The sequence below is a fragment of the Alexandromys fortis genome, unplaced genomic scaffold (assembly GCF_014885135.2).
Source record: "Alexandromys fortis isolate MF-2015 unplaced genomic scaffold, M_Fortis_MF-2015_v1.1 scaffold_147, whole genome shotgun sequence".
Lineage (NCBI taxonomy): Eukaryota > Metazoa > Chordata > Mammalia > Rodentia > Cricetidae > Alexandromys > Alexandromys fortis.
In genome coordinates this window covers 2,240,724-2,253,228 of record NW_026068029.1, presented here as the reverse complement: position 1 = coordinate 2,253,228, position 12,505 = coordinate 2,240,724, and the positions used below count along the sequence as shown (strand labels likewise).

General features: G+C 40.7%; 1 pseudogene; it reads right to left on the bottom strand.

The window, feature by feature from the left end:
• Positions 1 to 7,206: 7,206 nt before the first annotated feature.
• Positions 7,207 to 12,505, bottom strand: part of LOC126515056 (actin, cytoplasmic 2-like) — a 7,868-nt pseudogene continuing 2,569 nt past the window's right edge.

The window sequence follows — 12,505 nt, the reverse complement described above, 5'->3', positions numbered from 1 at the left end:
GTTGCTTTCATTGGTTAATTAATAAAGAAACTGCTTGGCTCTCTGATAGGGTAGAATTTAGATAGGTGGAGTAAACAGAACAGAATGCTGGGAGAAAGAAGCCGAGTCAGACAGTCGCTATGATTCTCCCACCCAACACAGCCACAGGTTAAGATCTTCCCTGGTAAGCCACCTCGTGGGCTACACAGATTATTAGAAATGGGTTAGATCAATATGTAAGAGCTGGAACTAATGGGCCAGGCAGTGTTTAAAAGAATACAGTTTCTGTGTAATTATTTCAGGGTAAAGCTAGCCGGGTGGCGGACGCAACCCGCCGCTCCAATCACTACACTTACTCTGTTGCATATAAACACACACACACATGGGGTGGGGTACCCTTCTCATAAGCTACAGTGTGATCACTGATTCCTATTCTCTAGCTTTGCTGCTTCAGGAAATAGTATACCCTCAAGATTCCAACTCTTTTTTTTTTTTTTAGTTATTGTTGTATTTAGGGACCTGACTGTTGAATAAACACATCACAACAATCACAGGCTTTTATGATACCATTGAAAATCTATGGTCTCTAACTCAGACTAGGGTAGCCATTCAACCATCTTTACCTTCCCTGCAATAAAAATCTGTGGTCACAGCTGGCTAAAGCAGTCCTACGAACAAGGAGGTCTTTCATTTTTAAGTATTTTGCTGCTGTGCTGTTCTACTTTTGTATGTTCTCTCTCTCTCTCTCTCTCTCTCTCTCTCTCTCTCTCTCTCTCTCTCTGTGTGTGTGTGTGTGTGTGTGTGTGTCTGTGTGTGTGTGTGTCTGTGTGTAAGAGTGAACAATTCCCTTTGGTGGATTCATTGAAAGGCATTAGAACATAAAAATGAACTACCCTGTGACTTCCACTAGTGATGGCCTCAAGGCCTTCCTTTTCCCAGGACTTTCAGTAGAATATCTATTTACTGACTTCATTTTCTCTCGTTATTCACTCCTCAGTGTATTGAAATTAATTTGAACAGCCTCTCTCCACTTCCCTTTAAGTTTCCTTATGCCACCAAGGTGTTTTCATTCCTAATCCGATGAACCCTTCTTTATTCTTGCCTTATTTCATTTTATCTTGCACTTATGTGTGTTTGCGTTCATATGTGTATGGGCACACGTGCGTGTGGGTGTACATGCATGTGGATGCACATACAGAGACCAGGTCTTGAACCCGGATTCCTTCCTGGACCACTCTCCAATTAATATTGAGGCCCTATCTCTTGTTGAACCTGGAGCTATGTAGACAATCAGGCTGTAGGGTTTGTCTATCTTTGCTTACTACACATAGGGACTAAAGTCAGGCTGCCATATTTGACTTTCTACAGCAGTTCTGGAGAGCTGAACTTGGGTCTTCATGCTTCGGTGGCAAACACTTTATCCACCAAGGCATCTCCCCTAATAGGACTAGTTTTAAATTATAGAAACATTCTATTTGTTCAAAAGCTCCCTCCTGAAAACCTTAATTTCTGTATTCTATGTTGGTATTGTTTCTTGTCCTTCAGATTCCTCTTTTATAATCTCTGTCACAGACTTCTCTTTTCTAGGTCCTCTAATATTGATATTCTCTGAGGTTTTTCAGTGGCACAACAGTACAAGACTCTCTTTGTTCTTTGAAGCAATCTTTAAAAGTATAGATTTGGCTGCATTTTTTCTTGACTTCAAACCTTTCAATCTTTTACTAGGATGGATTCCAAATTCTTTAGTATGGAATTCAAGAGTATTTATCATCCAGTTTCTGTTTTTATCTTCAGCCTCATTTCTCATCACTCTGAATTTGGCAATTTCATGCTGTATTCGCACAGAATTAATTATAATTTTCAAATGTACCTCGCTCTCTCATTTAACTCATGGCTTATTCTGACCCCCATGAATCCTTCTTTTACTTTGTTATCAGCTCAAAATCTACATGGCTCATAGGACTTTCCTGCCTCCGGCCTAAACACTGTTAGGTTTTTGAAACCAAATAAACCCAAGGAATGCTATATTTATTTCCATATAGCACTTATTTAACGTATTGCAATTCTAAATATACATACTTATCTGTCTCAAGAGAATGAATTGTATATAAAAGAAATTATGTTTTACTATCCTATTACCAGTAGCTAGCAAATAACCTGGCTTAGCCAGCATTAAATAAGTTAGGCTATAGTGTGAAATATTGTCCCCCAAAGCTCAGTGGCCCCACAAAGCAAAACTTTATTTCTTCCTGTCACAATAATCTGACACAGGTCAAAAGCCTTTATATTGAAGTTCCTCCATGTGGTGACTCAGAAATCAAGCCTTTATTGACCTCGGCATTTCAACACATTTCCCTCTGGGCTCCAGGATGAGTGAAGTGTGAGTCTAATGCTGGAACGCTGACTTTGAAATGCTTTAGCACGAAAATTGTAGGTATCACTTCCCAAACATCTGACTGGCCAGGAATAATTGCATGACTCCAATTTAACTGCAAAGGATGCTGAAATATACATAGCCTGGGTGGCACTGAGTTTTTAACCAATGGGATAATAGCACAGCAGTAATCCCCAAGAAGATCAGTATAAGTACATACCTTGATTCACTTAGCAGACAATAAAATTCTGTTGGCACATTTTTAAAAGGTGGGGAGCTTGTGTTTGAGCTACTCAGAAATGAAATATATATATATATATATATATATATATATATATATATATATATATATATATCTTGAAGTCCTTTCAACATTTTTCCAGCCACTAGTTTTCTGCTTCAGAATTTTTCGTGTTGTTGTTGTTGTTGCTTTTCCCCCTTGGTTTCCATCTAAAACGGGAGGGGCAAAATAAATAAATCTCACCCATCTGAAAACATATATCTACACTACTAGGCTTCTGGGGTTTAAATAAGTACAATCTATAACTCTTTGTCATCATTATCAGCAGTCACTGCTGCAGGTCCAGACGGAAAACACTGTGGAGATGCCTTTGCATCAGTGCTTTCTCCAGAGCCATTGTGGAACCATCACTCCTCCTCATCAGCTCAGCACAGACTCCTCTCAGTCACTCCTCATATCACAGCCAATCATTTTAAACAGTCAGAATCAAAACCAGTCCTAAAGCAGAGGAACATAAAAATGACTACCAAAAAAAAAAAAAACATAAAATGGTAGACCAAATAATAAAAGTGCCAAACTGTTCCATTCTATTCATTAACCCCTTCCCTTCCCTCTGGTCACCAGTCCACCCCTGCTTGCATTTTCCATTTATCCTTCAATATCATTTAAAATTTCCCCTAGTGATATTTGCCTCCAATGATGAACTGTCAGAAAGAATAACAGCGAAGGCATTACTAGGGGCAAAGATGTTAATAACAAACAAAATAGAACTATCAATCAAGTATCACAAAGCACAATGGTGATGTTATATTATATACCCCTTAAAAAGATATCAAGCCTAGGAATATGGCCCAATGGGCAAACTCAGTACCTGCTGTAGGATTAATGGGCTGTATGAGTACCTGCATTGGGATTCCTGGCTACTAGGTCAAAAAAAAAAAAAAAAGCTTATCTGTAATCCTAGCACTGGGAAGTAGAGACAAGAAGATCTTAGGGGTCTCTTTGGGCAGCCAATGTAGTCAATCAAAGGTCTAGGATCAGTGTGTGACCCTGTCTCCAAAAAAAAAAAAATGAGGCAGGTTTATCTGTTGGGGCTGGGTTCACCATATTCCATGATCTCTACATTATCCAATTGTTTTCTAGAGTGGTACCCAGTTGCTATAAGAGAAGCTTCTTTGATGAGGGGAGAGAGCTACGCTTATCTGGTGCTATAAGGATATGTTTTAGAACTGAGGCACTCCTTTACCTCTACTTACTAGCATTCATGGTGCTGTAAGTACTATGATGTGTACTACTGGATTGGGGAGAGAATCATCACTATCACCTAACTACAAACCCTGCAGCTACAGCAGTGACCTGCCTGGAAGATACACTGCTACACTAGTGGTACAAATGTTAGGGGAGTAAACTACCACATTTACTGAATTTAAGGTCCACTCCATAAGATGGAACCCATGCCTGACACAGCTAAAGTGGCCAAAAAAAAAAACTGAGACTAGATAGGTAATGAGCATAGGGAAAACCTACATTTACTATTCTGCTTGAAGAACATAGTAATAAAATGATTCCTAATGGCACACTGTGATACCCATAGATCAGTGCCTCACTCAGTCCATATTAGAGGAATTTCTTTCTGCAGTAGATAGGAACTAACACAGAGACAACTGGACAAAGTACAGCTAATAAGAGCCTTTGGAGTATTAAGTCTTAAATAATATGTCTTCATCAAACCCTTCCCCTCGGGGATAAGAACCAGAGATTATGGATGACACCAAGGAAACAGTGTCTGCCAGACACAACAGGACTGGTATACATGTGAACTCACAGTGACTGTGGCAGCACGTATAAGGTGTATAGGCTCAAACCAGATGGGATCCCATCACTGAGAGGAGGAAATGGACAAAGGGTCTCACCCCTAACCAAGAAACTATCTGCCGTTGATACCCACTGGCAAAGGAAAATCAGTTTTCTCCAAAGGAAAGTCACTGGGTATATTAACCCCATTCCATGGCAGGCGCCATACACAGGAGTAGCTGCCCAACACAAAAGGAATTTAAAGTAGTTTTAAAGTAGTGTGTGTGTGTGTGTGTGTGTGTGTGTGTGTGTGTGCGTGCGTGCTTTTTGTTTCACTCTGCCTTCTTCTGGCTTTTTATTGGTCTTTTGCTCGCTTATTTCAATTTTGTTTTTCTGTGTGTTTTTGTTTTTTTTTTGAAAGACAAAACATAATATTGGGTGGGTAGGAGAGTAGGAAGGATCTGGGAGAGAACTTTGATCAAGATATATTACATGAAAATATTTTAAATGAAAATATGTATTCAAAAGGGAAAGAATGGAATGGTGCTGCTCTTGTGAAGTGGGAACAGTGGGACCTCCTCTAAGATCTGTGACCTCACTAGACTCAGGAATTTCCTAGGGATTTAGTACCATCTTGAGACCCATGATATCTCAAAAATATGGCTCCCAAAACAAGATCTGAACAATGACAATATCAGTAGACATGCTTATGAGGACAGAGGAAATCTTACAGGGTCCCAACCTGCCAAAGAATTACAGGCAACTAAAGACTGCTAAGAAAGGGAGGGAGGAGCCTCTTAACTGATTGTCCTTTCCAAAGTGGTTAGTCCTGAAATCATATACAAAATCCACACTAAATGGACTCAGTGGGTTGTCTTTATATAATTACATATTTAGTGTGTATGTGTATATAATAATACAAATCAAAGAAAAAGAGGCCATCAATTTGAGAAAGACTAAGGGGAGGGACATAGGAAAAGTTAGAGGGATGGGACATGGGAGAGCCAGGAGGTGAAAAAGGGGGAAGTGATATAATTGTATTTTAATCCAAAAACAAATTTAAAATAAATCACAGAGCAAAAGACGAAGACATTCAACATTGACCTCTAGCCTCCACATGCACATACACATTCACAGGTAAACTCACCTGCATACATCGTATACACATGCAAAACCTATCAAGAATACTTAAGCAACACCAACACATATACACTTCAACGGCCCTTGTAATGCATTTAACAATAACTCGCAGAATTAAATCACTATTTCTACTCACATTTGTTGGCAGTGCTGGGGATTAAACCCCGACTTCACACATGCTAAGGAAGCGCTCAACTTCTGAGCTATACCCCAGCCATCTACTTAGAAATTTCAACAGTCTCCTCTAGAAGTCAAGGGTAAAGCATTTAAAAAGTGAACATAATCGAATTCATAAACTCACAAACGACACACACATAAACAACCACGACTGTAGAAGGCTTCAGCAGTTTGACTAGTGTTTGGTCAAACCTGAAAGGAGTTATTGTAGAACATACTTCTGCAGCACAAGAACCATGCCCTAACTCTCAGAAATAAAATGTAAGTAGTGTCTACTGTTTTGTTTTACTTACAATCGAATTTGAAGTGTCCAAAATAAGTCCTATCTAATAGCAAATCTTTGAACTCATTTCTTTCCTTATTAACTACTGGAGCTCTCCTGTACTAACTATATATCTCTATACCCGAGAGATGGCACACACCGTGGATTGCTTTCTTTACTAGAGCTACAACAAACTACCACAGATTGTCTGTGTTAAACAACAGAAATGTATTCTTGCACGATGCTGGAAGCACAAATCGAATTAACTATTCATCCAACTGTTTGAAAAGCCTTAATAACTGTTTTTGTACATAAAATTAATAGCTTTCACAATTATCAATTATTATCACAGCACTGATTTGTTTCAACAATAAATATGCAATTACAACCCAGCCAACTGCTCGAACTTCAGTGTGTAAAGTACATTGAGGATACTTTTCCCTCCAAATTCATATCAACATTTTACTTTTATTTTATTTTATTTAAGATTAATTTTCACTGTTTTTAATTATTGTAGGTATGGGTGCCTCCACGTGGAGATGTCCACATGAGTGCTTCATGTCTGTGGAGGCCAGAGATGTCAGATCTTATGGAGCTGAAGTTACAGACAGTTCTGGGCCTCCTGACATAGGTGCTGGGAACTGAACTCAGGTCACCTGGAAGAGCAGCAAGGCTCTCAGCCACCAAGCCATCTCTCTACTCCCTCCCCATTCTTGTATTTAAAGAGCCCACATTTTGAAAACTTTGTATTGATTCTTTGTGGATTTCACATTATGCATCCTGATCCCATTCTCCCTAGCCCTTCATCTGCACCCTCTACCCTGGCAACGACCCCTCCAAATAAAATGAAATACAGTCTAAAAGAAAAAAATGTCGTCGTGTGGAAACTGTGCTGTGACACAGCAAGTCACACAGTGTACCCTTTACTTCACACATCTGTACTTGTGTTTACTGCAATGAGTCACTGGTCTGGCTTCTGCTCCTTTATTGATAGTGGGCCCTCACTGGAACTCCTCCTGGATATCCTGCTGTTGCCTGTGTCGTGGAGACCTCTGAAGCTTTGGGTCTGCAGGACCGGCCCCTTCACATGCTCCAGCAGTCCTTCGATGGGGTAGATATTGGGGTGGGCCTACTAATAGTCCTGCTTCTGGGCCTGGGTGGCAGCTGGGTTGGTCAGTCTGCCAGCTCTCCCTAATTCTCACTGCCAGAACCAGCTCTCCAGCACATCCCCTAGCCAGCTCAGCAAATGCTGCAGGCAGCAAGGAGTGGACCAGTTCTGAGCAGTCGAAGGATGGTCAGCTGGTTCACCTGTACCCACACCCCCAGGAGGACCTCGCCTGTGCTGCCCAGGTGAGCTGCAGGACCCACTCTCCTGAGTCCTACAGGTGGTGAGGGGCAGCACCTGCGTTCCTGCCCTCGAACCTCATGCCAGAAAAGAGTGCTTTTAAAAAAATCCAAATGACACACTAAATTTATATTATAAATGCTATTATCCAGATCAGATGGGCTGATAAGCCATGTAATCAGAAACTTTATTTCAAAATTAAGGAATTATTGTTAGACAGTCATTCTACTACTTGGATTTCCCAAAGCCTGAGACCAGACCTCAAACTGAATAATGGTCCATGGAAGGAGGTAGACTTTGGTTCATGTGAACAACATATTTAATTTTATGTGAAGTAAGCAGGAAACACATTCTTTCTCATCACATGTGGAGTAAAATTTGATCATGATCTAAGGCAAACAAAAATCTTTTTTTTTTGCATGTTTCTTTTTTTGGTTGTTTTCTTTTTTAAATTTGTTTTTCATTTTATATACCAACCCCAGTGTCCCTTCCTTCCCCTTCTCCCTCCCCCAACCTTCCCCATCCCCAGCCACCCACTCTTCAGAGGAGGTAAGGCCTCCCTTTGGGGAGTCAACAAAGTCTGGTATACCAAGTTGAGGCAGAACCAAGCCCCTTCACTCTGTATCAAGGCTGAGTAAGGCATCCCACAATTGGAAATGGGCTCCAATAAGTCAGTTTATGCATCCGGTATAAGTTCTGGTCACATTACCAGGCTCTCTTCAACAGATCAAGCCACACAACTGTCACCCACATTCAGAGGGCCTAGTTTGGTCCAATGCAGGTTCCCCAGCTATCAGTCCAGAGTCAGTGAATTCCCATTATCTCGGTCAGCTGTCTCTGTCTCTGTCCACCCCTTGCTCATATGATCCCTCCTGCCTCTCTTCAACTGAACTCCAGAAGCTCAGATCAGTGCTTCGCTGTGGATCATTGCATCTGCTTCCACCAGTTACTGGGTGTAGGTTCTATGATGAGAATTAAGGTAGTCACTAATCTGATTACAGGAGATGGCCAATTCAGGCACCCTGTCCACTGTTGCTAGGAGTCTTAGTTGTGGTCATTCTTGTGAATTCCTGGGAATTTCCTTTGTACCAGGTTTCTCCCTAACCCCATAATGGCTCCCTCTATCAAGTTATCTCTTTCCTTGATCTTCTCTTTGTCCCTCTCCCAACTTTGCCACTTCAATCTCTCATGTTCCCAACCTGAATCCCCTCCCTTCTACCCCTGCTCCCAATTTACCCAGGAGATCTTAAGTATTTCCTCTTCCTGTGCCCTCCTGACCTTCTTAGGGTCCTCCTTTTTACCTAGCTTCTCTGGGGTTGTCGATTGTAGCCTGGCTATCATTTCCTGGTCCAGCTTAGTGGTACAAGCTTTAAATCCCAGTATCCTTAAGCAGTGGATCCCTGAGTTTGAGACCAGCCTAGTCTACATGGTGAGTTCAAGACTAGCCAGAGCTACACAAGGAGACCCTTAATAAATAAACAAATAAATAAATAACAAGAACCCAAACCAAGAAAATCAAACCCCAAACATCAAGGAAACAAACAAACCAATTTAAAACTGTGTCATGGAACTAAAAAGAGTTTTTTAAAAATGAAATACAAATGGATCAGAAACATTTTTTTAAATGTTCAATATACTTAGTCACCAGGGAAATACAAATTAAAACTACTTTGAGATTTCATATTACACCAGTCAGAATGTCCAAGATCAATAAAACAAATGACAGCTCATACTGGCAAGGATGTGGGGTAAGGGAACACTCTTCACTGTGTTGGGAAAACTGGTACTGTTGCTATGGAAATTATTGTGGAGATTTCTCAGAAAGATGAGAATCAATCTACCTCAAGATTCAGCTATACCACTCTTGGTATATCTACTTTTTATCCTACTACAGAGACACTTGCTCATCCATGTTCACTGATGCTCTCTCTATTCATAATAGCCAAAAATTACAAATAACCTAGATATCCATTAACTGATGAATGAGTAATGAAACTAAGGTATAATTATGCAATAAACTGTTATTCAGTTGTTAAGAACAATTCATTCCTGTGTGTCAATGTTTACTGCAGCATTGTTGACAATAGCTAAGTTATGGAACAAAACTAGGAACCAACAAAGGAGTGTATAAAATAAAAGATATATATATACATATATATACACACAATAGAACAGTTTTTGATCAGAAAGAAGGATGAACTTATGTCCTTTTCAGGAAAAAAAATATATGCAATTGGAGGGAGATAGTCATGTTAAGTAACTTAAGCCAATCTCAGAAAATAGTTATATATTTTCTCTCATTTGTAGTTCTTGATTTTATATAGATTCATAAAATTATGTATTTATATATGATATTAAAGTATAAGCAAAGCTGTCTGAGAAAATAGATGAGACTAGCATGCAGGGAAAGAGGTAGAATGTGCTCAATGTACAACTTACAATAGTGTGCAAGTGCCCTTATATAGCAAAGGACCATGTACAATGACTGTATACAATGAAAAAGAAATGGTACTTGGCCCTAGAGCAGAGTGCCTTAAACTTCATAGTGAAAAATAACCACAATACAGATTCTTGGCCTATTTCAGAACCTATGGTGTGATTAGAACATCAACAATTTTAATATTATGCTCATCCAGAATGTCACAGACTTCATATTTGGCAACTATTAACCTGAAAGCAGGACCAGACCTATAAATGGGATGACAGGTTAAAACCAAGGAAGACATGACTGATGAATGCAAGACCAGTTTAACAGATGGACAGGCTCGGCCCTCCGATGATGCTATGAACTAGACAGATGAAGATGCCAACCAAGCGGCTTGGAGGAGAAAGAGAAAAAAAAGGAACATAGCACAAAACAGCTTTCTTTTCCTCAAACCTTCATCAACGGCTTTAAACCGTGAGATGCCATTACTTCATCAGCTCTGGGCCGGAAGCCAGAAAGGATGAATCTTCCTCCAAGCTCTAGTCGTGTGGCACTCTAGGATGCTGCGCGGGCCTCTTGCCAGGCTCCCGGGGAGAGCTGTGTGTGAAGAGGAGCTCACGTTGGGATCACCAAATTCTCCTGCGACTATCAACATACTGAGAGTTTCAAAATCCAAACGTTCTCAGGTTTCCATTTGTTTTTAAGATGTGCACTTTTATTCAGCTGATCTGAAGTCAGGGGACAGGCAAGCCCTGGCTGCCTTAACACCTCAACCCAGTCTCAGGGAGACCAACAGCCTTCATGCGTCAGGTTAGGGACACAAAAGGGGGACCACGATAGCTGACCACTCAAAAACAAAAATAAAAATCTATTAAGGCAGAAGATTTTAGAAATTTTTCTGCAGTGTATAATGTACACAATGTCACCTCCTGTGAGCAGACACAGGACATAGATTGGGCCATCCTCCTTTCTTGAGTCAGGGGAGGCTTTTTAGGAGGGTGAGGAACTTTCTGTAGCCGGGTATTTTAGGGATATTTGGAATAACTATTAAAATAAACAAACAAAAAACAATCAATGTCCTCAGATACAATTTGGGAGAATTTGGGAGGGGGGGAATGTTTGTTCCAATCTACTACTGTCACCTTCAGCGGATCACTTTTTAAACCCTCATTCAGAAGTTCAAAAACAAACAGCACACTTTTTAATTAAAAAAATAAATGCATGCCAATTATAGGGATAAGTCCCACCCCTTAGGGGGCGTGTTCGCCTCAGGCTAAAGTTTTCCTATAAATTTGGCGAGCGTGCTCCCAGCGCTCGCTTCTGCTTTCCTGGACTCCGCTGGAACGGTGGTTCTGTAAGTCTTTTCCTCCATTAAAGCTGTCTATATTTTGACAATCTGTCTGCATTCGTTTACGCCGTTACATTTTGGCGCCCAACGTGGGGCGCCCAGACGTGTGGCTAACTGAATCCACAAAAAGCCTGAGAAAGCTTGGGAAAGAATGGCGTGAAGCATGTTTTCTTGGTAGCAGCGATTTCTCAAGTCTGCTCTGCTTGCTAGAGGCAAGCAAGCGCTCTCATCTAAGAGAGGCTTCCTGACTCAGCTTTAGCTGCAAAACCCTGCGGCTCATTAAGAGGTCCTGCCAGGAAACACTTAAACGGTGTTGGTGAAAAGCTGAACGCATGCTTTTCGGTTTTCAGCCGTAGCAGGAAAAAAGCTGTGCCGTTTAAAAATGCCGACTTTCTGGGCCGTCCTGCCAGGGCAAACTCTGACTGAGGCAGGAGGGCGGACTACCGACTTGAGTGTTGTCTGTTGTAGCTAGCTTGCTGGCAGGGACCTTGAAACGCCATAGAATTGTGGCTATAAACTGGCTACAGCCTGTATATCTGCCTTGAGGCTGGAAAGCTAAGGAATGGACTGGATCTAGATGGCAAAGCCACGGCTTTAATCCTACTCATATTGCTCAGTAAATTAAAGACTCATGTGTTCAGACAAACAGAGAGAGATACAGTAAAGAGAGATTCAAAGACAAAGAAAATCTTAAATTATTTACAGTGTTAAAAATGTGTGCAGACTAAAAGTTAAAATTCTTAAAGTTAAAAAAAAAGTAAGAAAAAGAAGTTGTGTGTGGTAGTACACGCCTTTAATCCCGACGCTTGGGAGGCAGAGGGAGATTGACCTCTGTGACTTCAAGGTGTGATAGCACATGCCTTCAATCCCAATGCCCGCGAGGCAGAGACAGGCGGATCTCTGAGAGTTCAAGGAGAGCCTGGTCTACAGAGTTATTCCAGGACAAAGATACGGAGAATATACAATAAAAGTAAAAATAAACGAAATAGAGGTTAAAATAAAGCATACAAAGATGGAAAATACACAGAGAATCTTGATACTGTATACTATTATGCTCTCTTTGAATTGTTTGAATGCTGAGGAAGGAGCAACAGCTGCTAAAAGATATTTGTTTATAAATGCTGCTGAACTAATCCAACGTAGAGATTTTGATGCCTTGACTTTGAAATTTGGATCTAAGGACATGATGCTTTCAAAAGGAGTTTCCTATTTTGTTTTCACAGAGGGTGAGAGTCTGTTCATTGTTTCTATTCGAATATGGTATGACGGACCACGCCCTCCTGAACGGTTGCTGTGAATACATTCAGAAAATTGCTTCACTCAACTGCCAACTGAGATGAAACTAGCACACAGGTTATACCATGAACGACCTAATTAACAATGCCCCCATTCAGCAGGAAGCAGTTTGGAGAGAAAAAAA